Below are 27,633 nucleotides of genomic sequence, written 5' to 3'. Positions count from 1 at the left end.
TGCCTTCGATTACTACCACTGCTCCCATGGACCCCAGATGAATGTCTCCAGTAGAATAACACTGTCTGCATCGTCCTATCTCCTTGGCTCGATATACCTTTCGAGGAACCTTTCGCCTGGATGATGGAGTATGCGGACGCGATCATCCTCCTTGTGTAACAAGAATCTTGGTTCACGCTTAAAAGTGACACCTTCGCACTGATCCACGGTCCAAAGATACCGTGTTCACTGCAGTCGTTATTAACGATGAGGTTGCCTCTACGCAAGAACACCTACTGATCGACTGCTATGGATCCACCCGTATACCAGAGTAAGCTGAACAGTGTCATCCGAAGAAACACTACTGCCCGCACCAGCATTGTACTCTGCCGTCTGATCTGCCACAGACGATCGCCTGTCCCTCCTTACAGACCGCGTAAGCCCCTAAACTTCACTATGTTTTTTGAGTCGTCGCTCTGCATCATCTTGTCTCCTTCTTGTCGCTTTCCACAGATATCCACGACAACAGCACTCGCACAGTTAACACTCAACAGAAGGCTGATATGTTGCAACAATCTGCCTCATTGTCTGAGTCCTTCATGTCAATGGATTCCCAAATTTGTAGCCTATATCTCCCATAGAATGAATCTCCGTTCACCTCTGCTCTGCTTATATGTCGGTGGTTATAATTAAAGTTCTGCTAATCGCAGATGTCCATTGTGCAGTATAACTATCGTACTGCAAAGAAACTTAGTAGTTATGCCAATGAGTTAATGCAGAACCGATTTACTCTCAGTTTCAACTTTGGCCACCAAGTGCAAATCTGGCGCTGTACAGCATCTCGTCGAGGCTATGGTGCTCGTACTGAACAAATTGTGTAAGCAGCGGTTAATAGAAAAATGAACGTTATGGTTTTTTCTCTTGTTTCACATTTTCTCCGCACGTCCCGTTTCTAATCCGTTATAAATGGAAACATGTCTATATATTTTTCTTGATTTCACAGCGCCAGATTTGCATCTGTTGTCAAAAAAGTGAAACAATTTCTTTTCCAGGGTAAATCACTTCTATGTTAACGAATTAGAATATCTATCAAGTCCCTCTGACATACGAGAAGTATAGCCCACACTGCACCTTTGTGAGAAGCTACGCTTCATTTATAACGATCCGGTACTTTCTTACCATGTCACGTACCGGACACGCTTCCAGGAGGCATTCTGGCTTCATTGCTTCGACTATTAATATATACAGGGTACCTCTTCTAAGAGTCATTTGTGCTTTTTCTCTGGTGCTTCGGTGGATATCTGCAGCTTCATTTTTGCATTGTCTAGCTGGAATCGGCCCAAACGATTGCTCATGACGTCTTTCTTCGGATGCCTACTGTCAATAGGAAGCGTCGGTTTGTTTTCCGTTACAGACAAAATGGGACTCTGAGTGCGCATTCGATAGAGAAGTCCCAGATAAATCTAGTACGATATTCGTATTATCGATATGTATTGGTTCAAATGGTTCAAATGGCTCTGAGCACTATGGGACGCAACTGCTGAGGTCATTAGTCCCCTAGAACTTAGAACTAGTTAATCCTAACTAACCTAAGGACATCACAAACATCCATGCCCGAGGCAGGATTCGAACCTGCGACCGTAGCGGTCTTGCGGTTCCACTTCGGCCGGCGATATGTATTAACAGGTATTAGCAGTAACCGTTACTCCAGAAACGAAAGAATATTTCCTGTCTCATAGTGCGTAACACATACATACGTACGTATACAACGTTGGAAGAGATAAAAATTTAAATTCTTTGAACATGTTTCTGCACGATAACCTACTGGTAACCCCTTTCACTATCCATTCTTCTTGTTCCACACAATCTTACATGATCGTTTTTCAAACTTCCACTTCCACTGACATGTACAGACTGTAACAGACTACGAACATTTACATACAATATACACAGTATGATATGAATGTTATATTAATCCTTAAGAATTCGTAAGACATAACAGTGTTTGCGCAGCTTTTTTTTTACTGCGGTTCAACATGTTTTCTCCTGCTTAAATTAAGTATCAAAACATATAGAAATTTTGTGCAAGCTGTTTGTTAGATACTGTAACCCACTAATTCAATGGAATTAACTGATTACTTTTATTCTTATGTTTCAAAAGTTAACTCTTAAACAATGTTTCCTGCACATTTAGGACCAGGCTATATTCTCCAAACCTTCTTTCTGCTTCTTCCCTTACTACAGAGTTATTTTACTCTAAATAAGCTTCAGCGTGTTCTTCAATAATAATGCTAATCAATAAAAATTTTCTGGGTTTCATGCCGTATTGTCAACTTTGAAATTGCGACGTTTCGGCGACTGTTTCAAGATGCCTTCCTCAGGATGTACTGCTAACTGCTGAATGAGCACCAGTTTGGTTACTTATATACTATGGAGGAGTGCCGTCGTTGGATATGAGGGTGAGGAGGACGGGTATTAGGTATTCTTTTATTGTTCTTTTCATTGCGTGTTGTCATGGGCGGAAATTGGCGTTTTCTTGCCTGACGGGGAGCTTAGAACCAGAATTTATAGAAAGCCCACCTACACTGGCAGGTACCTGCATGCATCCTCCCACCATTATCGTACGCAAAAGAGTCAGGCAGCAGTTACCGATCGAGACAGACACAGGAACAAGGAAGTCACCGCTTTTGTGTCATTTACGAGTGCCTAACCAGGTCCGAATTTTATTGAATCATTTGTGTGCATTAATAGTTTAGTTTCTTGAGTTTCTGAGTGTCAATTTAATATCTCGCAACCACAGATGTAGCATTTTCGTTTGCGTCAGAGAGTAAACCTATTTTGTGTCATATTACAAGTTCTTAATCAGGAGCACATTATTTAGTTTCATCTGAGTGCTTCTGTAGCTTAGGTTTTTGAATATCTGCGTATTATTCGACACAGTTCGTGCGTTTCCGTCATGGTCTACAGTAGAGTTGCGCAGTGCGTGGCGATAGTCCGTTTATTGCATAGTTTAGTTTTCTACGGTCTTTAGTATTGACAGGGACTGCGATTGTTGTGTGAGGATGCGAGCCGAGTTGGTGACACTTCGGTCTCATCTTCAGGCTGTGATGGCTTCGGATACACACCTTGAGGCTGCAGTGGCTGGGCACCACTGTTGTTGGCCGGCCGTGGGGAACCAACGGACGTCCAGCACGTCAGAGCCCTCCGAATGGTCCTAACAGATCGCCAACCCAGTTACTGCTCGCACTGAGGCTGACCCCTCACCTGTGGTCCAGTGGGAGTTCACCTCAGGGCGAAGCAGGAGGCGAAAGACTTCCCAGGCGGCCGCAAGTAAGGCTTCCCCTGTTTGTCTGACAACCAGGTTCCAAGTGCTGTCTGCGGCTGACACTGTCACTGAGCCAGATGCTGTCGCCTGTCCCGTTTCAGACGAAACAGCCTGCAAGATCCGGGCAATGTCAGAGGGTGCGACTATTGGTAGTTGGGAGCTCCAACGTTAGACGCGTTATGGGGCTGACAAGAAGGTAAGAAAACCAATGTGCACTCCTTGCGCATACCGGGTGGAGTCATTCCATATGTGGAAAGGGACCTCACAGATGCCATGAAGAGCACAGGGTGCAGCCAACTGCAGGTGGTTGCTCACGTCGGTACCAATGATGAGTGTCACTCTGGATCAGAAGAGATTCTATCTGGTTTCGAGCCGCTAACAGAAGTGGTAAAGGCTGCCAGTCTTGCTTGCAAGATGAAAGCAGAACTGACCACTTACATCATAGTCGACAGGACTTATTGCGGACCTCTGGCACAGAGCCGAGTGGAGGGTCTGAATCAGAGGCTGAGACGGCTCTGCGACCGTGTAGGCTACAGATTCCTCGACTTGCGCCAAAGAGTGGTTGGGTTTCGGGATCCGGTGAATAGGTCAGGTGTCCACTGTACGCAGGAGGCGGCTACACGGGTAGCAGAGGCTGTGTGGCATGGACTGGGCGGTTTTTTAGGTTAAAGGGTCTCGGGAAAGCACAAGAAGGGCTTCAGTCACAAATGGGGCAGGCTGAACATAGGAAGAACGTAGATAAAGGAACCATTGGTATAACAGTTGTAAATTTTCGTAGCTGTGTTGGGAAAGTACCTGAGCTCCAAGCGCTAGTAAAAAGCACTGATGCTCAAATCGTTATAGGCACTGAAAGCTGCATAAAGACGGATATAAGCTCAGCCGAAGTTTTTTCGAAGAACCTAACGGTGTTCCGAAAGGATAGGCTAAACACGGTTGGCGGTGGCGTGTTTGTTGCTGTCAGAATTAGTTTAACTTGTCGCGAAATTGAAATAGATACTTCCTGTGAGTTAGTATGAGCAGAGGTCATTGTTGGCAACCGGAATAAAATAATAATTGGATCCTTTCACCGACCTCCCAATTCAGATGATACAGTTGCTGAAAGGCTGAAATAAAACTTGAGTTTGATTTAGAACACGTACCCAACTCATACGATAATAGTTGGTAGTCACTTTAATTTACGCTTTATATAATGGCGAAAATACATGTTTAATTCCGGGGATACCCACAAAATATCATCCGAAATTGTACTAAACGCATTATCTGAAAATTATTTCTAGCAGTTAGTTCATGAGCCCAAGCGAATAGTAAGCGTTTGTGAAAACACACTTGATCTCTTAGCAACAAATAATGCTGAGTTAATAACGAGCATCAAAACCGAATAAGGGATTAGTGAACACAGGATTGTCGTAGCGAGATTGAATATTGTAATCCCCAAATCCTCGAAAAATAAGCGAGAAATATACCTATTTAAATAAGGAGATAAAAATTCACTTGACGCCTTCCTGAGAGACCATCTCCACTCATTCCAAATTGATAATATAAGTGTATACCAGATGTTGCTTGAATTCCAAGAAATGGTATCGGCAGAAACCGAGAGATTTAAACCAAATAAATTAACAAACGACGGAGCTGATCCTCCTTGGTACACAAAACGGCTTAGAACAAGTTCCAGAAACGACGAAAAAACAAGCCAAATTTAAACAGACGCAAAATCCCCGATATTGGCGATCTTAAACAGAAGCTAGAAATTTAGCGTGGACTTCAATGCGAGACGTCTATAACAGTTTCCACAACGAAACTTTGTCTCGAAACCTAGCAGAAAATCCAAAGAGATTCTTGCCGTATGTGAAGTATGTTAGCAGCAAGAAACAATCAGTGCCTTCTCTGTGCGATAACAATGGAGATACTATCGAAGACAGTGCTGCCAAAGCAGAGTTACTAAACACAGCATTCTGAAATGCCTTCACAAAATAAGACGAAATAAATATTCAGGAATTCGAATCGAGAACAGCTGCCAACATGGGTAACGTAGAAGTAAATATACTCGGAGTAGTGAAGCAACTTTAATCACTTAATAAAAGCAAGTCTTCTGGTCCAGACTGTATACCAATTGGGTTGCTTTCGGAGTACGCTGATGTATTAGCTCCATACTTAACAATCATATACAACCGTTAGCTCGACGAAAGATCCGTACCCAAGGACTGGAAAGTTGCACAGATCACACTAATACTCAAGAAAGGCAGTAGGAGTAATCCTCTAAATTACAGGCCCATATCGTTAACGTCGATATGCAGCAGAATTTTAGAACATATATTGTTTTCGAACATTTTGAATTACCTGGAAGATAGCGGTCTATTGACACACAGTCAACAAGGGTTTAGAAAACATCGTTACTGTAAAACACAATTAGCTCTTTATTCACATGAAGTGCTGACTGCTATTGACAAGGGATTTCAGATTGATTCCGTATTCCTGGATTTCCGGAAGGCTTTTGATACGGTGCCACAGAAGCGGCTCGTATTGAAATTGCTTGCTTCTGGAATATCGTTCAGTTATGTCACTGGATTTGTGATTTCCTGCCAGAGAGGTCACAGTTCGCAGTAACTGACGCAAACTCATCGAGTAATACTGAAGTAATTTCTGGCGTTCCCAAAGGTAGTGTTATAGGCCCTTTGCTGTTCCTTATCTATATAAACAATTTTGGGAGACAATCTAAGCAGCCGTCTTCAGTTGTTTTCAGATGACGCTGTTGCTTATCGACTAATAAAGTCATCAGAAGATCAAAACGATTTAGAAGAAATATCGGAATCGTGCGAAAAGTGGCAGGTGACCCTAAATAACGGGAAGTGTGAGGTCATCCACAAGAGTGCTAAAATGAACTCGTTAAACTTCGGTTAAACGATAAATCAGTCTAATCTAAAAGCCGTAAATTCAACTAAATACCTAGTTATTACAATTACGAACAACTTAAATTGGAAGAAACACATAGAAAATTTTGTGGGGAAGGCTAACCAAAGACTGCGTTTTGTTGGCAGGACACTTAGAAAATGTAACAGAACTACTAAGGAGGCTGCCCACACTACGCTTGTCTTTCCTCTATTAGAATACTGCTGCGCAATGTGGGATCCTTACCAGATAGGACTGACGGAGCACATCGAAAAATTTCAAAGAAAGGCAGCACGTTTTATATTATCGCGAAATATGGGAGAGAGTGTCACTGTAATGACACAGGATTTGGGTTGGAAATCATTAAAAGAAAGGTGTTTTTCATTGCGACGGAATCTTTTCACGAAATTCCAATCACTAACTTTCTCCTCCGAATGCGAAAATATTTTGTTGACACCGACCTACATAGGGAGGAGCGATCACCACGATAAAATAAGGGAACTCAGAGCTCGTAAGGAAAGATATAGGTGTTCGTTCTTTCCGCACGCTATACGAGATTGGAATAATATACAATTGTGCCTCTGCCAGGCACTTAAATGTGATTTTGAAAGTATCCATGTAGATGCAGATGAAGAAATCGGCCCTGCAAGCTTTAACTAAGAGAGTTTAGAGGATCATCGATGAATACAGTCTCAAAGCTGAACTACAAACCTCTGGTCCATTTACGGAGATAATGGCAACGACGTGAGGATGATACATAAAACTATGGCGCCAAAGGTGGGCAATAGCGAAATGCAGATACAAGGGGTTACTGAGCGTCTGGGCAAAATTCTCCATCGGGAGGTATTAAGACGATTTTTCGAAGCAACAACAAAATAAAATGCATTCTGGGCTCGACGAGAGATAAAATGACAAATTTCATGCCGCCGGAGTTTATGAAATCTGGTGCGAATGTGGCCTGGTGTATGTTGGTGAGATTGGGCGTCCAATAAGCACAACGTTACGAGAGTCGTCCACAAAGTGAGTTCCGTTTCTATTTCTAGCCGCGGCAGCGCTACAATGGCAGTTCCGAGCATGAGCGGCAGTTACTCTGACTAAAGGAGAAGACATGTACGCCGTTTTCAAATCCCTGCTGCAGACGTGTGCTTTGTAGTGCTTCTTTATAATGTCAGCCGTAACTGAAAATGCCACCGCGTGTTATATTAGATCTGTAATTCGTTTTATAAATGCAAAGGTGTTAAATCAAAGGAAATTCATCGGCAAATTAGCGAGGTTTACGGACAAAACACTATAAGCGATTCATGGTTAGAAAATAGGTCAGACTGTTCAATGAAGAACATGATGAAGTTCACAATGAAGAACAAAGTGTACGCCCGTCTGGGGTTACTGATGGACTTGTTCACACAATTGAAGAGAAGATTAAGCACAAGAGTAAGTTTACAAATGGTTCAACTTATTAGACAGGAAAGTCTCTCCTAAGTGTCACAACAATTCTTACGACTTTTGGAGAGTTACCTAAAATTCATTTTTGCAATGTATATTGTCAGTTACACTGGTTGGTGCGTAAAAATCCACATTAAAGATTACTTTGTTTGTAATTATAAAGAAACACTTGCAACACATTCTGGGTGTCGCATTTAACACGTAGTGAACAGTATGTGGTGGGCTGTCTCCCTCTGCACATTGCAAAAACAAAATGGAAAAATATTTGCTTAAACAATGGAGAAAATTTGCATGCCGACTAACAGAAGCGCCACCTGGCTTACTTTTGACGTACATCTGATTAATTTTAATCCTTGCGCGTGCTTCTGTTTCGTAATTCTGTAGGATCGTATACGTCAGTTTTGTCAATGTTTATAACATCCAACATGTCTAATCCCACACAAAAGACGAAAGAAACATCTTTAAACATCTTCTCTTAATGCACCTAAGTAATAAAGTGACTTGACGAGATAAGATTGCAAGGTCTTCATGTTTCACAGCTAATTGCTGCTTAAAATATTGTATAATGTAGAGTCTTAATCTTGTCTGCAGCTTCAAAACGTGCTGGAGGTGAATCTGGAAGAGATTATTTCTGGACTCGTGGTTCTGCTGGAGAAGGTAAGTGGGTAGGTCATTGAAAGTATTACTGAAAAAATTGAATTATATGTTTAGATTATTTCAAATATTGATTGTTCTGCAGGTCTCAAACGAACCCCAGTACAATCGTATTCTGGAATTAACGGGGCTTTTACTCACAGGCGTATTCAGCTGCGTTCTATCTTCGTTGGAGAATGTAAGTGGCTATATTACTTAGAACAACTCGAGTCAGGAGCTAGTTTGTGTCTTACATTCGATTGAATGTTTTTCAGATTTCTTTAGTAGATCAAACTTGTTCTTTCTGTTGTTGTCTTCAGTCTGAAGAAAGTTTTGATGCAACACACAGTGCCTGAGTATTTTGTCTAAATCTTCTGATCTGGGCATAACTACTACAACCTACATCCGTTTTCTCCTGCTTACCGCAACCAAACCTAGGACTTAACCTGCACGCTTTAGAGATGCATCATCTATTATCCGCAGTCTACATTTATATCCTATTTAAGTCTGCCATCGGCAATCATTTAACAGTCTGCATAACAAAACTCATCTACTGCTTCTGATATCTTATTTTCTCATCTAATACTCTCATTCTGTTCAACAGATCCTACAAATCCTTCAATGTCTCTGGCCAAATTACGGCCTTTTTTAGAGTTTTAATTTCGTCCCCCTAAATTTTAATTGCTTTTCCAAATTCCTGCTGTGGTTCCTTTACTGTTTGCTGTGTATACTGCTTGAACAACATGTACTATCACGTTTCCAAAGCTCAACTAACGGTCAAACATTAATATCAACTGCATTGATTGACTGTTCCGTAGTTATAGGTAGAATATTTTATAGATTATGAATGGGAAACACAGAACAATGGTGTAATATTCTTCGATATTAGCCTGGCGTTGTATGTGTTTCGTTTATAATTAATATCAAAAATATACTGTACATCTTAAAGTAAATGGAGAATCAAATGCGTTGGTTGTTAATTGCAAAAAGCGGGCACACTTAATAATTTTCGATTGCAGCGTCATGTACCACAAATGGAAAACATTGGTTTGAGTAATAAGTTTCTTGGCGTGGCAACCGAATATGCAATACAAAATGGGGGTTCCCGTCTGATATTACGAAGTTGCCCTCTCCTATGAAGGAGGCGTGGTTGCTGTGTAACCACTATCAACACAGATGTCAATTTCACTAATGTAACTTTTCCCCTGCAACATTTTTTTCGTACGATGAGTCGTTTTAGAGATATTTAGTTGCCTCAGGTTAAGACAAACACCTTGGTGTCTCTCCTAAGAGCTGTTTTGCCCAATTTGTTTGGTGTTTCTACAGATACTTACAGTTTCCTTTTTGTAGTGTGTTTTTGCAGTCAGAGCAAGCAAACACCTCATGTCACGTTTCATGCGAACACCAGTGTCAACGGAGAACGGCGGTGTGCTTCTTCCTACAAACAAAACGATTTTTTGCACATATATGTCCTGAACTTTCTTTAACACAGAATTTTTTGATTTTCACATACGTCAGTTATAAGTGACAGCAGAAAGCAGCTATAACAGCAAATTGTTTTTGTGAGTACCGAAGGGAGGTTTTTTTCAGTTGGCTGAAAGTGGCTTCATGGACACCTCAGATCGCGCAACATTGTGGAACAGGAATAATCAAAATAAAACATATTTTAGTATAATCAATGTTTATTACCAGGACTTTGATAATGTGTCTTTATTTATAAACATTACTATCAAATAAGAAACTTAAGTAGATAAGAAACATAAAACAAAAAATCTTTGTTCATGAAACTCTGAAATTTGTCATGTAAATGAACGTTACGTTTTATCAGGCGTTTTTCTCCATCTTTTTTTCGTCTTTTTACAATACACGTTATCGAACTTGTGGGCACATATAGGTTAAAGGGGAATTTTACGTGCCCGCTCTACAGAGTGGTCCTAAATTAGCCTCGTGTGAGATATGTTTATCTGGCCGCTGTGGCCGAGCGGTTCCAAGAGCTTCAGACCTGAACCGCGCTGCTGCTACGGTTGCAGGTTCGAATCCTGCCTCGGGCATGGATGTGTGTAATGTCCTTAGGTTAGTTAGGTTTAAGTAGTTCTAAGTTCTAGGGGCTCATGACCTCCGATATGTGTCCGCAGGGGCAGTAAACCAGTGTGAGTAACCAGTACTCAAGCAGAGACTGGACTGCCCAACGCTGCCCGCTACCTCCAACCATTAGCGCTACTCAGTGGCTGCTGGAGCTGGAGTTGTCGTTGCTATACATGTTTTACTGCTCCTGATAATATACACAGATAAAACTAATAACCGGCTAGAGCAATTTTGGGTTTAAGTAATGTGAATGTAGAAGTTCGCTTTAAAAGTCATTTTGATTGTAAAGAGAAACAAACCGATAATTTCTGTTGAAATTCGGCGTCGCCTGAAACATGTGACGAACAAGCATTATTTGTTTGAGACGACTCCATCTATATGGAAATACCCGCCGAAAAACCCCTGATACCACTAACTATTGCCACCTAGATTAACTCTGAAAGTATGATAGTAGCTGAAAGGTTTGTGGGACAAATGCATGGGACAATGGGGGCCATAAAATGACGTTGGTTTTTTTGTTGCTAGTTGGGGTCGCGTCATAGATATGTAGGTCAACTTTTTTTAATTTAATTTTTTAAAGATGGGATGCTACATTTTGGTACTTATTTTCTGATAGCCGCTATCGAGACGAATCCAATGATGTGTAACAGTAAGGTCTTTGATGGTCAATGAAGGTCCAAAAGTTGGCATGAACGTCCATTTACAGAAAGTGTTCGAAGTGATGACCATTGGTATCAATGCAATGCTGCAATTTTCTTATCATCTTCGTTTTTCTTTTTAATGGGATGCTATAGTTTGGTACTTATTTTCTGATACCGGCTATCGAGACGAATCCAATTATGTGTAACAGTAAGGTCTTTGATGGCCAACGAAGGTCAGAAAGTTGGCATGAACGTCCACTTACAGAAAGTGTTCGAAGTGATGATCATTTTCATCAGGGCAGTGCTGCAATTTTCTTATCAAGGATTGACCTTCATAACTTTGAAGCAAACCCACCTAGCAACAAAACACCAACGTCATATTATGTCCCCCGTTGTCCCATGCAACTTTTGTCCACAAACTTTTCAGCTACGATCATACGTTCGGGGGTATTGTAGGTGGCAATATTTAGTGACTCACGCTGTATATCAGTCTGTAGAACCTAATCGGTGTGAGATGGCTTCCCACGCACGGCATGACCCAATGTCCTCACTGTTACGGAAGACAGTCATCCTTTTCCACATCCATCACGAAACAGATACTCAGATGGAGTGAGCTTACATGTTCTAAAAAGCCGTCTAAGTTCTTAGTGGCATGAGGTAAAAGCACAAAAATGGCATATACGTATCTGAAAAAATAGGCACCCTTCAGTGCCACTGACTCGAAGCCTCCTTCCTTGAAATATTCCATAAAAAGAATTGGCAATAAAGGTGACAACGGGCTGCACATCGTAACCCCATCCCTCTGTTCATAGTACTGGTCCTTAAATAAAACGTAAGCGGACGTCAACGTGGTCAGGGCTCTTCAAGGAAGAATCATCACAGGTGACGAGACTAGCTTTTACAAATACGAAACCTACCACAAAAGGACGAAGTGCAGAGGTTAACACGAGGAGTCTAAGCTTTCACGACACTCAAGCCACAGTGATGAGCGTGTTGAACAACATCGCAAAGAAGAACCTTTCTGACAGTTCCCCATGATTGTATGAACGTTCTGCGCGTTGTTAACTGGAGTGAGACAATGTAGAATACCTGAAGCATAAGAACACCATCTTAGATTTTCTCTACTTTTTATCAGTCCTGTTTCGAAAGTTTTTTGACTAACGAGATAAATAAATCAAATGCTTTGTACATCCTCTTAATTTAGAACACTTTTAGACACCAGTACATTTCAAATGCTTCTAGTTTACTCTCCTTCTAATTTCCGATCTGTTTCATTCCGCTTCCATAAAATGCTTTGCTCAGTACCTACATTATCAGTAATTTCTTTCTGGTACACATACGCACTTGACTGCAGTGGAGCTTTCTTCCTGAAGAAAGCTTTCTTCATCTTTACGATCCTTGGTATCTTACTTGATTTTGCAATCCTATGTAACCCTACATCCTAGATAGGATAATTCTTTTACTTCTTATACTCTTGAGTAGTTCCTAGTGTTGATGTGTAAGCAACACGTTATTCATCTTTTAACTGTTCTCCGTTTTCCACTTTGTTCTATCGTTACGTTCTGTTTTGTGCTGTGTACACTCTCCATTCATTTCAACGGGTCTTCTATGCTCTAGATGTTCTAGAAGAAATTGTTTTATAACTTATGGATGATTTATAAGATTCCTTGCAATTTTAATAACTGCCTTTAACATACGAGTGTCCTGACACATGCATGCTGCACACGCTTTGGTATTTATTATGTCATACTATAAGGGTACCCAAATGAACAGAAAATCTGAGTTACTGAAATTTACCGTGGAATTTTGTAAATAAATCCAAACTGCTTTAGATCTCTATGAAACGCTTAAGTAGGAAAAGAATTCCAAAGTTGACAGACATAGTTGAACATACTACAGCTCTTTCGAGGTAAAACAATATAATAGCCATCAGTTACAGCAAATCCATGAATCGTCAAACTAGACAACTGTTTGCCATTAGGTAACTGAAACCATTACAAAATAACCAAACTGTCAATATCACTGATGATTTTTCTACAGCCCTATATTTCCAATCTTATTTCTTACAGGCCTTGATCTGGTAGCGCTTCTGACGGTACGATATGGATGCGAAACTAACAAGACATACTTACTGCAGAATTTATTGAGCGTAAGTCAACTTAAGATACCATACTGGTGTAATTAATGCTGTATGTACATTGTTCACCTATTTTGCCATAAAGTAGACACAAATAGGATTTTTTTAAGTGTTGTTTTCTTATTTTTGTAAATGTTTGGTCAATATTTTCAGGTACTTACAGGACTGAGAATTACAAATTTGGCGAAGTCATTTTTTACATGACGTTATGAAAAGAATGAGAGATCCTACAGATTACCATGGACAGAGATAAAAAATGCTATAAATCAAGCATCATAATCATATGCTGTACAGTGATGGCAAGTATTTGAGAAACGTATGAAGAATGAATTTAAGACTTTGTAATAAAACAAAACCAAATAAATCAAGTAAAGCTCTTTAGATTTAACACTGTTCCTCATTAAATTATTCGTAGGATCCCAATGATAATGCGCTTCCGAACACTCTTCCCTCAGTAACGTTTTGTTAGTTACAAGTCTTTCAGCAAACTCTGAACTGTACTAGAATTCTTTATAGCTCATTGTGTTGAAGAATTTAATGAAAACATGATATCCTGCAACATAATGAACGATGGAATACGCGGAGAAGAGATTAGTTGGTCAAATAATTTATGATTGAATGTTTCCGATGATTTAGACATATCTATAAAGCAGGAGGAAAACCCAAAAGCCTTCTGCTGAGATCTGTCCAAACGTCGGCAGTAAAATTATAATTTTTTAGAGTGCTTTACTCTAATTCATAAGGAAATTAAGATATTTGCATAAGAAGTTTCGATATATCATGTAGCTGTACCACTACAGCGAAAGGTGCAATACGGGTACGCATAGTCTTTATTTTCCCTGTGATTAAGTTGCGCAAACACCAATTCGTTGTTCGTATTTCTGAACCAGAAGTAACTTACTTCATACATTGTCTTACATAAATTATCTTTTCAACAACTGAGTAAAATCACTTAATGCTGTAATTTAAATCGTTGAGTAAAGTTTATTCTTGTCAATTCAATAAGCTAAACTCTCCTAAAATAACTTCCGTTACAACGATACACCCTTAGTATTGTTACACTTGATGTCAGCCCTAAGAACACATGTTTCCCATCAACATGCATTTCTCATCTATTTTCCATTTCAGGGATCTGAAAACTTCCTCTAGGACTGCTGAGATTTTTTGTGATATAGGATCCCTCGGCTTGTTTCGTCTTTCAGTTCTTAATTTCTCACTACAACCACTAAATTTAATACTCTGGTTCCAAAAATTGTGTCTTTTGACGTACCGCTAGCTACAATGTACAACGCAAGCTATGAATTATTGATAATTTTTATAAATATTTGTGTGGCAACAACAAAATCATTACTTGCCCTCTTTGTGACAGACTGTCTTGAATGACCAGCTTTTACTGAAAAGTGCAAATAAATCTGGAGCACCATATGAAGGAATATCCAAGTGGGCCTACTTTCAATTTACCCACAATCGTAAATATCCGGTACCTGAGTGCAATGCCCGATGCATAACTTTGGGAGTCTGATTCTTTCTTAAACAGATTATACATATTAACCTCCCACTCATTGTGCAGCATTTTCCTTGTGCAGCATTTACGCTACATCCAACAGTTACTTTTTTCTCTATCTCAGAGAACAAACTAAACACACTGTACATGACTGAAGCATATAATTTACAGCATCTGCTTTCTGTGCATGACATCTTTAGGTTTCTGCATGTAGTCTCTCTCCGGTCACCTTCCTTCAATTGTCTATTCCTCTTATTTTTTACAGAAATTAATCATTGGGAATAGCACAAACACAACAGGAACTAAACATGTAAATCATTCAATATCTAAGTATAAATGAGTCATTTAACACAAACGACATAGACGAAAGGGAAAGAAATACGAAACAAAAATCTGTCACAATACTAGTTCCAAAACAGTATAAAATTAGTTTTCCGTATTTCACTCTCTTTTTCCCCCATCCTTCTATAGTTTTGTCACTCCGGGAAAAAAGTTACTACTTTTTTACGCTGTTTCATTTTTATTACATTCCATAGACATTGTTCCTCTCTTTTTATTTCCTGTATTTCGTTTCGTACTTTGCATGTCCACGTCTACGTCCATATCCACATCTACAACACAACAAAGTGCGTGAAAGAATGTGCTTCTCTTTGTACCAAATGCTTCTTGTATTTGCGTATAGAGCATTGGATAAATGACTGCTTGAATGTCTCTCTAAGGTAGTGACACTGTAATTTATTGTATTCGGTGCAGTATATTTCTAAATTCCTCAGGTAGGACCAGTTATTAAACTAATCAGCTTTTTCCAGAATTTCCATGAAGCTTTCTTTTTTTATCATCAGTCTTCTGACTGGTTTGATGCGGCCAGCCACGAACTGCGAAGCTGTCCCGCGAGTTAAACAAAATAGTTGACCATTCATGCTGCCACTTCTTTGTATACGCCAATATCCCCTTATTGGTATGGACAACACAGACTTGAGGAAAATTCCAAGATGTGTAAGTGGTGTGTTTTCTAGAACGACTATGTTTTCTCAGTCCGAATTATTTTTTACCATTCTTCGGTGTCTAAAATGCTCTCAACAGTTTCGGCAGAGCATGCACATGTTCGTATTGAGGGACCTGTAATTTGTGAACAGGAAAATCTTCTGCAGCCTAAATTGCTTAGTATTTTTCACTATTTGACGATGACTGAAATCAACAGATTCTTGCCGTCATCATCGTACCTACAACCTACCAAAAGTAAGAGCATTAAAAAGAGACTTTGTCACTGTGCCCAAACCCACATATCGATGATAAGCAGTACATAAGCACAGTGTATATACCTTCGGAAAATTTTTATCAACATGCATGTACGTGGTGGTGGTGGTTAGTGTTTAACGTCCCGTCGACAACGAGGTCATTAGAGACGGCGCTCATGCTCGGGTTAGGGAAGGATTGGGAAGGAAATCGGCCGTGCCCTTTCAAAGGAACCATCCCGGCATTTGCCTGAAGCGATTTAGGGAAATCACGGAAAACCTAAATCAGGAGGGCTGGAGACGGGATTGAACCGTCGTCCTCCCGAATGCGAGTCCAGTGTGCTAACCACTGCGCCACCTCGCTCGGTCATGCATGTACGCCACCAATAGAATGAGAACACTCTCCTGTCATAGGAAAAGACACCACGTTGGCTCGTCAAGCACATAAACAAGAACATATAATGTATTCATCGCTCCAGACATGTGCCCGTTACTTGAACGGACAGCATTTTTCGTATGTGTGCACATCGATACTTGACATTCTAACAGAAATGGGGTGTGGAACCTTGTTTTTCGCGAGCAATCAGAAATTGTTCAAATGTGTGTGAAATCTTATGGGACTTAACTGCTAAGGTCATCAGTCCCTAAGATTACACACTACTTAACCTAAATTATCCTAAGGAGAAACACACACACCCATGCCCGAGGGAGGACTCGAACCTCCGCCGGGACCAGCCGCACAGTCCATGACTGCAGCGCCCCAGACCGCTCGGCTAATCCCGCGCGGCTGCAGAAATACGATGGAGATTGATTAACTGACAATCTTACAAAAACTGCACTGGAGAATCATTACACCGTGGGATTCAAAATGTGCCATATGAAGCACCGAGTGTTTGACGTCCATATACACTCCTGGAAATGGAAAAAAGAACACATTGACACCGGTGTGTCAGACCCACCATACTTGCTCCGGACACTGCGAGAGGGCTGTACAAGCAATGATCACACGCACGGCACAGCGGACACACCAGGAACCGCGGTGTTGGCCGTCGAATGGCGCTAGCTGCGCAGCATTTGTGCACCGCCGCCGTCAGTGTCAGCCAATTTGCCGTGGCATACGGAGCTCCATCGCAGTCTTTAACACTGGTAGCATGCCGCGACAGCGTGGACGTGAACCGTATGTGCAGTTAACGGACTTTGAGCGAGGGCGTATAGTGGGCATGCGGGAGGCCGGGTGGACGTACCGCCGAATTGCTCAACACGTGGGGCGTGAGGTCTCCACAGTACATCGATGTTGTCGCCAGTGGTCGGCGGAAGGTGCACGTGCCCGTCGACCTGGGACCGGACCGCAGCGACGCACGGATGCACGCCAAGACCGTAGGATCCTACGCAGTGCCGTAGGGGACCGCACCGCCACTTCCCAGAAAATTAGGGACACTGTTGCTCCTGGGGTATCGGCGAGGACCATTCGCAACCTTCTCCATGAAGCTGGGCTACGGTCCCGCACACCGTTAGGCCGTCTTCCGCTCACGCCCCAACATCGTGCAGCCCACCTCCAGTGGTGTCGCGACAGGCGTGAATGGAGGGACGAATGGAGACGTGTCGTCTTCAGCGATGAGAGTCGCTTCTGCCTTGGTGCCAATGATGGTCGTATGCATGTTTGGTGCCGTGCAGGTGAGCGCCACAATCAGGACTGCATACGACCGAGGCACACAGGGCCAACACCCGGCATCATGGTGTGGGGAGCGATCTCCTACACTGACCGTACACCACTGGTGATCGTCGAGGGGACACTGAATAGTGCACGGTACATCCAAACCGTCATCGAACCCATCGTTCTACCATTCCTAGACCGGCAAGGGAACTTGCTGTTCCAACAGGACAATGCACGTCCGCATGTATCCCGTGCCACCCAACGTGCTCTAGAAGGTGTAAGTCAGCTACCCTGGCCAGCAAGATCTCCGGATCTGTCCCCCATTGAGCATGTTTGGGACTGGATGAAGCGTCGTCTCACGCGGTCTGCACGTCCAGCACGAACGCTGGTCCAACTGAGGCGCCAGGTGGAAATGGCATGGCAAGCCGTTCCACAGGACTACATCCAGCATCTCTACGATCGTCTCCATGGGAGAATAGCAGCCTGCATTGCTGCGAAAGGTGGATATACACTGTACTAGTGCCGACATTGTGCATGCTCTGTTGCCTGTGTCTATGTGCCTGTGGTTCTGTCAGTGTGATCATGTGATGTATCTGACCCCAGGAATGTGTCAATAAAGTTTCCCCTTCCTGGGACAATGAATTCACGGTGTTCTTATTTCAATTTCCAGGAGTGTAGATAGTAACTTAGCCAAAAACTGCTAGCACTATTGTGAACTGGTATAACACGCATAAGCATAATACAGTATACCATGATCCGCACACCATAGCGTGGATGACTCAAACGAAGTATGACCTCACAGACCAGAGATTCGCCCGCACTACAACACCCTTCCATGTTTCCCATGTAAGGTAAGTCTTTCCTTTAGTGTGCATGAGCCGCGACTGCACTTCATATTTTGTTCACCTCGGCTCCTGGGCACGTACTTGGTTCAATTAATATTTCAGCACGTTAATGTTTAAGTGATTGACAAAGCTATGCAGTGTCCATTTCTATGAGAGGAAAGTGTTGTTATTGCATTGGTGGTAAGTATGCACGTTAATGAGAATTTTCTGTAGGTGTGTAAGTTAATGTTGAAGCATTGCTTATCACTGATGTGTGCGTTTGTACATGGTGATAAATTCTCTCTCTAATGGCTTTACTTTGGAGCATCGTAGATATGATGGTGACAGTAAGACTGCCGAAATCGTTAATTGTGATATGAGACAAAAACAGTAAGTGATCTTGGCTGAAGAATATTTTCCTGTTCACCGGATTTCGTCTTATCGGCAGATTGTTTGGTAGGTTGTTCTGGCGGAGGAGACCACTCTGCGAGGTCATGGGCCTCATCGGCTTAGGGAAGGAAGTCGGCTGTGCCCTTTCAAAGGACCATCCCCATTTGCCTGAAGCGATTTAGGGAAATCGCTGAAAACCTAAATCAGGATGGCCGGACGTGGGACTGAACCGTCAGCCTCCAAAATGTGAGTCCAGTGCGTTAACCACTGCCAGCCGCTGTGACCGAGCGGTTCTAGGCGCTTCAGTCCGGAACCGCGCTGCTGCTACTGTCGCAGGTTCGAATCCTGCTTCGGGCATGGACGTGTGTGATGTACTTAGGTTAGTTAGGTTTAAGTAGTCCTAAATCTAGGGGACTGATGACGTCAGATGTTAAGTCCAATAGTGCTCAGAGCCATTTGAACCATTTTTTGCTAACCACTGCGCCATCTCGCTCGGTGCAATTTCGGCAGAAACCAGGCACAGGGGAACGATGAATATGCAAAAATTCAACAAAACTTTTCGTAACTGTGGAGAAACCCATGGGAAATTACTGTATTTCAGTTTACAAATGGTTCATAAACATTTGAAAAGGTGAGGTGGTAAGTTAGAGCAGAGAGCGATCAGTCCTGCAGCCATTGTAGAGAGGGAGGGGCGAGCGTCCATTGAGGAGGGTGGGGGAGTGGAGCGAGAGCAAGTACTGAGTGGGCGCGCTGCAGTTTTGCTAAACAGGGTGGCCGGGTCGGTAATTGAATTCATTACGCAGAAGTCATATTTGCCAAGTCGCGGCGCCCCTCGCCTCACCTCGCCAGAGCCTGGGCCGCCGCTGCCGCCACCCCGTCATTAAAACGGACTCCGAGAGTCGCGGCAAACCCCGCAGCAATCATGGCCATCAGCCGCCGCCGACTACCGTGGGCGGATCTTCACATCTGCCGCGTAAACGGTCAGGTATGGTGCAGTCATTCTCGATTCCAAGCCTCTCCAAAGAAACAGTTCTTTTGCCTAGAAGTGTGGAACGTGTTTCCTGTAAAAAATTTAGGTAATTAATTTCAGATGAAACCCACTGAGGGATTGCAGTGAAATTTTAGGTAGGTGATTATGTATTCTTTCAGAACTGTTTCTAGCTCAGTTTATAACACTAGTGTCCGCTACTGCTGTGCTGTATCCTCAAAGCTGGAGGCAGTTCATATGATGAAATTATTTTTCTTCAAGCAATTATAATATAAAGAAGCAGAGCAGTGTTACCCTCTGAGAGGAATTTTGCCATTTTGGCCGTGTTGTACCTAACGGAGGTGGCTTATCGGAAGTGAAAGTCAAAATTAAGTAAATATTTAAACAGTAACAAACAATATTTTACTTATCTACACTGTTCAAAGAACAATGAAAACTGTCGCCAGCCTAATTAGGCATAAGAATGAGTAACATTGTTGTTCAAGAAAACAGATATGAGTACCTTTAATGGACAGACACAGCCTATACTTTATCACCTAAGAGTGCAATAAACTCTGACACCTGCATATGTTCACGGTAAGGTTGGATCTGACAGAGCAGCACAAACTGTTTGCATAGATATAACAGATAACAATACACACTATTACTTTCAGGGCTTATTCAAACTGAATGGTCTTCATAAAATTACTATTAATATTCACTGTAGAATCATAAATTGGACATAGGTTCAGTATTACTTTTCTAACATTTTCCTATCTCACAAAAAATTGTAAATGTAGTTCTCTGCAAAATTATGAATTGGTCATGGGTTAAGTGCCTCTCAGGTAAATACTTTCCTATTTAGTTTGAAAGTTAAATGTACTTCACTAACAAACATTTTCTCACAGAATTTTGAATTAAAAAATTTCTGTTTTCATAGATAGTGGTCTTTCTACTAATTGCTATTTATCATAGGCGTAAAGGATAAACTGTGAATCCCATTAACCTATTAATATGCACTTTCAATACACAAGAGGAACCCAATATTGTACAGAATTTGACTTGATTTAAGTAACTTTGTGCATTTGAACTACTTTCAATGGAGGGGGGGTCCTTAATCTTGACCACTGTAGCAGAGCAAACTAAACACACTTTCAATACATTAGAAAAACAAGTACTTAGCAAGCATGAACATATAACTCTCAACAGTTGCAGTTCCGAAGTTTTACTGCAGTGAAACACAAATTTGAGATACTTGTAAGATCCTTTCAAGAAACAATATCAATTTTAGCACACTCTGTTGCCATATTAATTTTAATATGCCTTCGATAAAGGACACTCGGTAAACACTTTAGCGTGGGAGGGACCCTAAGTGGATATGTAGGTACAAGAGTTCAGTTAATTTTTTAACCTTATTTTTGGGTACACTATAACATCCTATGAGCTGATCCTTCACTGTACATTACTATAGTGTTTCATTAAAGTGACTGCGCAATGTAGTGGCGATTGCATGTTGGTAGGTGGATTTGCAGGTAGAATTGCTGGACTCTGTCATTTCTTGGTGGCGATGACAGATACCAATTGCAGAATAGTTCCAGCTCTTTATCCATCCATCCGAGGCATTGGTAAGCGTCAGGAAAAGCCTCTCTCAGAACAAGCACAATGCACAACTTTTACATGAGCAGTTGATAGTTTGGTAGCTCGTCCCCGACTGACTCTTTGTTGCACCTTTTATCCATGCCAACCACATTTTGCGCGCGCTATTAAGTTCCGTTCCGGAGGGGAACCACACCATCGTTTACATACAAAATAACGAAGAAGCCTAAGTGAAGACCAGCAATTTACATAACAGGAACCAAACATATTAAATAAAACAGAACATTTGCACATATTGGTAGTTCTACACAAAATTACTTAAATAAAATTATTTAATTTTAAAGATAACCAAAGAGATTATATGAAAAGATCAAAACATATAATTTGCTCATATTGTACATATTACAGAGATTACACTTCCTATACTCTAAAAGACATCAAAGATTTTACAAAGAAAGGAGTATACAATTTTGCGTTATCGTTTCAGTCAAACACATTTACAGAAGCTCAACGATGTGACATTAAATAAAACAAAAGGAAAAATAGATCAGGAGAGCATTAGAGCTATGGTGTTACAGGTTCCTCTGAATAGTGATGTTCGCAAATTTTTGTAATTGTCCAACTATCACATTACTGTACAGGGCGTTTGTTCTGAGACAACAACGACGCATTGTACTAAAAAAAAAAAAATGTTATGCGTGTTGTAAAGGGGAGAACCTTCTACAGCGGGCCGAATACTAAGCACCGCTCCAACTTTGTATTTAACAACCGACGCACATGATTTTAAATTTCATTTATGATGTAAATGTAAACTATTGTGTTCTAACGATTGATACTGATGTTGATACATTGCTTAAGTGTTGCAGATATGATTGTACGGTACAGATAAAATTGCTAGACGTTGAAATTGGTGGCAAATAAGCTACTTGTTTGATAGCGTAGTTTCCTGTTCCCTGTGCGAGTGATTGTAGTGAGTTCCCAAACCATCGGGATGCTTGATTTCAGTGGGCGGCCTCTGAACCTGCCATCAGGGGCACTGATTTCGGTATGTGTTTCCATCCAACCGGCACATGTCTCGCGGTGGCCGCTACGCACACACTGCAAACCACAAGCTTTGTCATTAGCTAAAATGTCCGTCAAGTGATAGAGAGAGGCATATCAGTCATAGGTCCTCAACGAAGCCAAGTGCGCCAATGGTAAGAAGTAAGGGGACTCAACGAAATCGTGTACCCCAGTGCTGGGAGACAAGGGGTCTTCACCGATATCAACCATACCGATAGGAGCAGAAAACTATTACAGCCATAATGTTGTCACTGTATCACGCGAAACGTAGTTTCTAAGCAGGCATTAAAATCGCTAATCATATCGTATTGTACAATCAAATTTACGACACTAAAGTAAATTTCGAACGCAAATACCATCCGATACAACACAGAGGTTTACACTAAATCGCAAATAAAACGCATAATCAAAAACGTTGGTTCTTAATTTGAAAAGAAATCAGACACTCTTGATATTTGTTGATTACAGCGTCACTTACCACAAATGGAAAACAAGGTTCGAGTAAACCGTACGCATTTGTTGTCTAGAATCCGCAACAAAAATGAGGTGTCCCAATTTGAAAATGCAACGATGAAGTCGCCCAGGCAGGAGGGATTGTAGCACATACAGATTTCCCCTTTACTGATAACAACTTTTCACCTAGACCGCTATTCCAGTACGAAGCATCATTTCCGAGATATTCACACTGATCAGCCAGAACATTATGACCATCTACGTCATAGCCGGTATGTCCATCTTTGGCACAGATAACAGGCCGGTGTTGCGTTGTGGAATGGAAGCAATGAGGCCTTGGTAGGTCTCTGGAGACAGCTGGCATCACATCTGCAAACGCAAGCCACCTACCACCCTATAATTCCGGGGAGGTGGCGCTGATATCTGACGCCAGGTTCAATCACATCCCACATGTGTTCGACCGGGTTTGGATCTGGAGAGTTGGAAGGCCACCACAACAATTGAAACTCGCCACTGTGTTCCTCGAACCTGTGCATCACGCCCCTGGCCTTGCATGCACAGAGCATCGTCATGCTGCAAAAAGCCACTGCCGTCAAATAACATTATCGTCATGAAGGGTCGTACGTTTCCTGCAACCAGAGCAAGAGACCCCTTGGCCGTCATGGTGCCCTGCACGAGCTCCACTGTACCCAGGGAACCCCACGTGAATGTTCCCCAGAGCATAAAGGAACTGCCGCCAGCTTGTATCCGCCCCTCACTGTAGGTGTTAAGGAGCTGTTCGGCTGGATGACGACGGATTCGCGCTCTCCCATAGATATCATTAATGGGAGATGTGGATTCTTCAGACCATGCAACGCTCTGCCACTGAGTCCACGTCCAGAACCGATGGTCACGTGCAAATTTCAGTCATAGTTTCCGATGTCGTTTAGTTAATATTGCCAAATGCATCGGTCATCGGCTGCGGACGTTAATCCTTAGGAGCGTTCGGTGCACTGCGTGTTCAGACACACTTATACCCCGCCCAGCATTAAAGTCTGCTCATAGTCCGGCCACAGTTCTCCGCCTGTCCTGTTTTATCAGTCTGCGCAGCATACGACGTCCGACTTCTGTCACGAGCGATTGCCGCCCAACCCTGCGACGTCTCGTTGTGGTTTCACCTTGGCGTCGCAACGCGACAAGTCGTGCAGTTGCCGAAATGCCTGTGCCGAGCCTCCGGGCCATCACAATCCGTCCTCAGTCAGACTCAGATGGATTAAGCGCCTTCCCATTCTACACGCGGACAGCACGCTCACTAATACTACATGCACCGTGTGTGTGTACGGCTAGCAGTCATTCCCTGCCAGGTGACGCTGCTATCACCTCGACGGGTTTATACTGACAGTAGGTTGATAGTCATAATCCTCTGGCTGAGCAATGTAGTTGACTGAGGTTAAAACAAACATCCTTTATGGTGGCAGCACTAACAGTTATAACCAACACCTGAAAAGTGTTGAAAAAAAAGACATCATACCGAGAGTGTACTTACAGGAAGATTGCCTATACTAGACCAGTTTTGTATTATGTTACCGCAGCCTGTATTTTATATTTCATAGAAACAAAATATGCTGTACAATAATCTAAATCTCATACATTTTCATCCAGTGGTATGCATTTTGTGTAAATGCGTATCTTACAAACGTACAATTTAAAATTTAGAAGAATGTTAATCTCCATCTACCTCTATACGGTCCTAATTGGAAACCGGTTGCTTAATTTGGAACCTTCAGCTTCTTAAGTGGGACCAAATGGTATAGTTGAGTATAAGGTAAAAGAACTGTATTTCCACATGTTTATTAGACAAAGAAGGTATGTAATAAATATCTTCGGAGCGTCAACACCTATACGATATTGATATTGGTAAATTAGGGGAACACTGCTTCGTTCTCAACAACACAAATTAAAATAAGGAATATGCTAGAAAAATTGTTGCACAGAAATGTAAGAAAACCTGACACTGAGCTGTACTAAAAATGTCCCCAGGATGAGATTAAGAATGGCAAGGTACAGTGAGGTCTAACTGCAATCTGAACAGAAATATTTCTTTATGTTGCCCTTTGCAATAGCACATCGTGTGTGAGCCCATAATTTAAAGTCCAAACACTGCATCGCGTCCTCTGATTTTGTCTTCTAACACGTTTCTCGTCTGTTCTTTCGGAAAGAAACCTTTCTTAGCACATTTTTGCTTCATACTTGACTCTTCGACTTCTGTAATTGCAGCACAATAGAGTTGGTACTGATTACAGTGTCAGTCTAAAATTTTCCTCTTCCTCGTAAAGCTGACTTCTTGTATCGGTTTGGAAGTAGTGACACAATGTTCATAAACTTCTTGAAATTCTTTGTAGTGCCACACAGTCGTCATCGTCATCACATGAAATTTCTTCCAAAGAACATTCCTCCGTACCATTGCTTGTAAAAGTGGCCTTCTGTAGAAATCTATCAACTTTCAAGCAGTATACTGGTAAGAATAATGATCTACATTTATTTATTAATTGCTATGAGTGTCCCCACAAATGGACCAGTCCAAAGTGGGAAACACACGGTGGCCCCACTCCGGCAACTGGCCACCTTTTAAGAAAAAACAATGCTGCAGGAACACACAATATTAAACACGAGTTTTGCTATCTCTAACTACTAACTAACGAAAGGCACTTACACTACACAGAAGATAATTTGTATACCCGTAGTAATGATACAGAAACTTATTATTTGAAGCACAACACGTAACAAAAACGAAGAGAATACAGAAGTGGCATCTCTTTTGATTTCCATGATCACAGTCGACTGGCCGCTGGACACTCTACTTGACAACATTTCTCACCACTAGAGCCAATTTGAAGGTAGCAGTACCAAGCAATAATAAGGGGGGGGGGGGAGGTGCACTTTCTCCCCGCCTATTGAAAATATTTTAATCTAGTCAGTTACTTGGTGTTTTAAAACTGTGAAAAAGTATGTATTATTTTGTATGAATTTTCTTACGAAATCCATAGATGTTTTTAATTTTTCAGTTACATACAACCCAGAAATTTTTCGTAGTAGTAGATGTCGCTTTCCTCAGTGAATGTCAATTCAGTATTTTCACGTAAAGTACCACCCTTACACATCAGTATATCGTTTAAGAGTTTGATGTGAGCAAATGACAACAACAATCATTAAAATTTGCGTTTATTCAATTTTTTGATGTAGGCACCTACAACATATATACATTTCCTCGTTGAATGTCAAAAACACTGTACTACAATTAGCCTCGACTTGTAAGGAAAATGAATCGTACGGAAGAATAAAATGTAATTGTGGAAACTGATTTTGTAATGAATCGAGGTAACAAACGACTGTGAGAGGAAATTACATGTAATGTGCAAGCCCTTTCAAACTACTAGATTAATATAATCTGTATTCCGTTCTGTTTTAGCTCTCTGTATGAAGAAAATTACATTGTAACGCTAATCAGTTTGAATGGTTTGTCGAATGCTAAAGCCAAGCTGTCAACCAAATACTTCGCTCTCTGCTAAACATGACTGATTACATAATCTACTCTTTTACCACCTTTAATACTGGTTCTACTTCAGTATTGGTAAACATCATGCTCATAAACAAACACTCAAGCACGAAGTTCTCAAAAGTTGTACCGTCTTTTCTTGTCACCGCTGAGATTCTTGAAAGACGAGGGTGTGGTCAGAGAAGACATACCGGTACCTACAGATGATGTAGTCTCGCTGATGTAGAACAAAATCTGCGTACCCCACTACACCTAGGCCAAACGGACAGACTTGATAGCAGCGTATCTTCAGTGTTTTGTAAACGCTGATTAAAATACTGTCTTATGAATTTATGAGCTGGGAGTCCACTGTTCGATTGTTAGAGACATGCTGAAAGTCTCAGCAATCACGGACAGGTGCTGCTATAGAAGCCTGATGACCAGTTAGGGCAAAACGTGAATACAGTCAACAGTACGTACCCGTTTCAAGTTCGTTTCAAGAGAGGGTGCATATTTATTTTATTCCACACACACGCAACAGATAAAATGTACGATTGGCCCATACAATAGGTCAGCTTCTGCCTGTTTGATCTTCAGTCGTTTACTGAAAATCTTGGTCTTTCCTTTAAACAGCCCTGAAGAACACAACAGTTTGATAAAAGTCAGCATCTAACATACACACTTCATCTACATCTACATCTACATCCATACTCCGCAAGCCACCTGACGGTGTGTGGCGGAGGGTACCTTGAGTACCTCTATCGGTTCTCCCTTCTATTCCAGTCTCGTATTGTTCGCGGAAAGAAGGATTGTCGGTATGCCTCTGTGTGGGCTCTAATCTCTCTGATTTTATCCTCATGGTCTCTTCGCGAGATATACGTAGGAGGGAGCAATATACTGCTTGACTCTTCGGTGAAGGTATGTTCTCGAAACTTTGACAAAAGCCCGTACCGACCTACTGAGCGTCTCTCCTGCAGAGTCTTCCACTGGAGTTTATCTATCATCTCCGTAACGGTTTCGCGATTACTAAATGATCCTGTAACGAAGCGCGCTGCTCTCCGTTGGATCTTCTCTATATCTTCTATCAACCCTATCTGGTACGGATCCCACACTGCTGAGTAGTATTCAAGCAGTGGGCGAACAAGCGTACTGTAACCTGCTTCCTTTGATTTCGGATTGCATTTCCTTAGGATTCTTCCAATTAATCTCAGTCTGGCATCTGCTTTACCGACGATCAACATTATATGATCATTCCATTTTAAATTACTCCTAATGCGTACTCCCAGATAATTTATGGTATTAACT

Source organism: Schistocerca americana, chromosome 6, assembly GCF_021461395.2.
Source record: "Schistocerca americana isolate TAMUIC-IGC-003095 chromosome 6, iqSchAmer2.1, whole genome shotgun sequence".
Taxonomy (NCBI): Eukaryota; Metazoa; Arthropoda; class Insecta; order Orthoptera; family Acrididae; genus Schistocerca; species Schistocerca americana.
Note: the sequence above shows the minus strand (reverse complement) of the source record.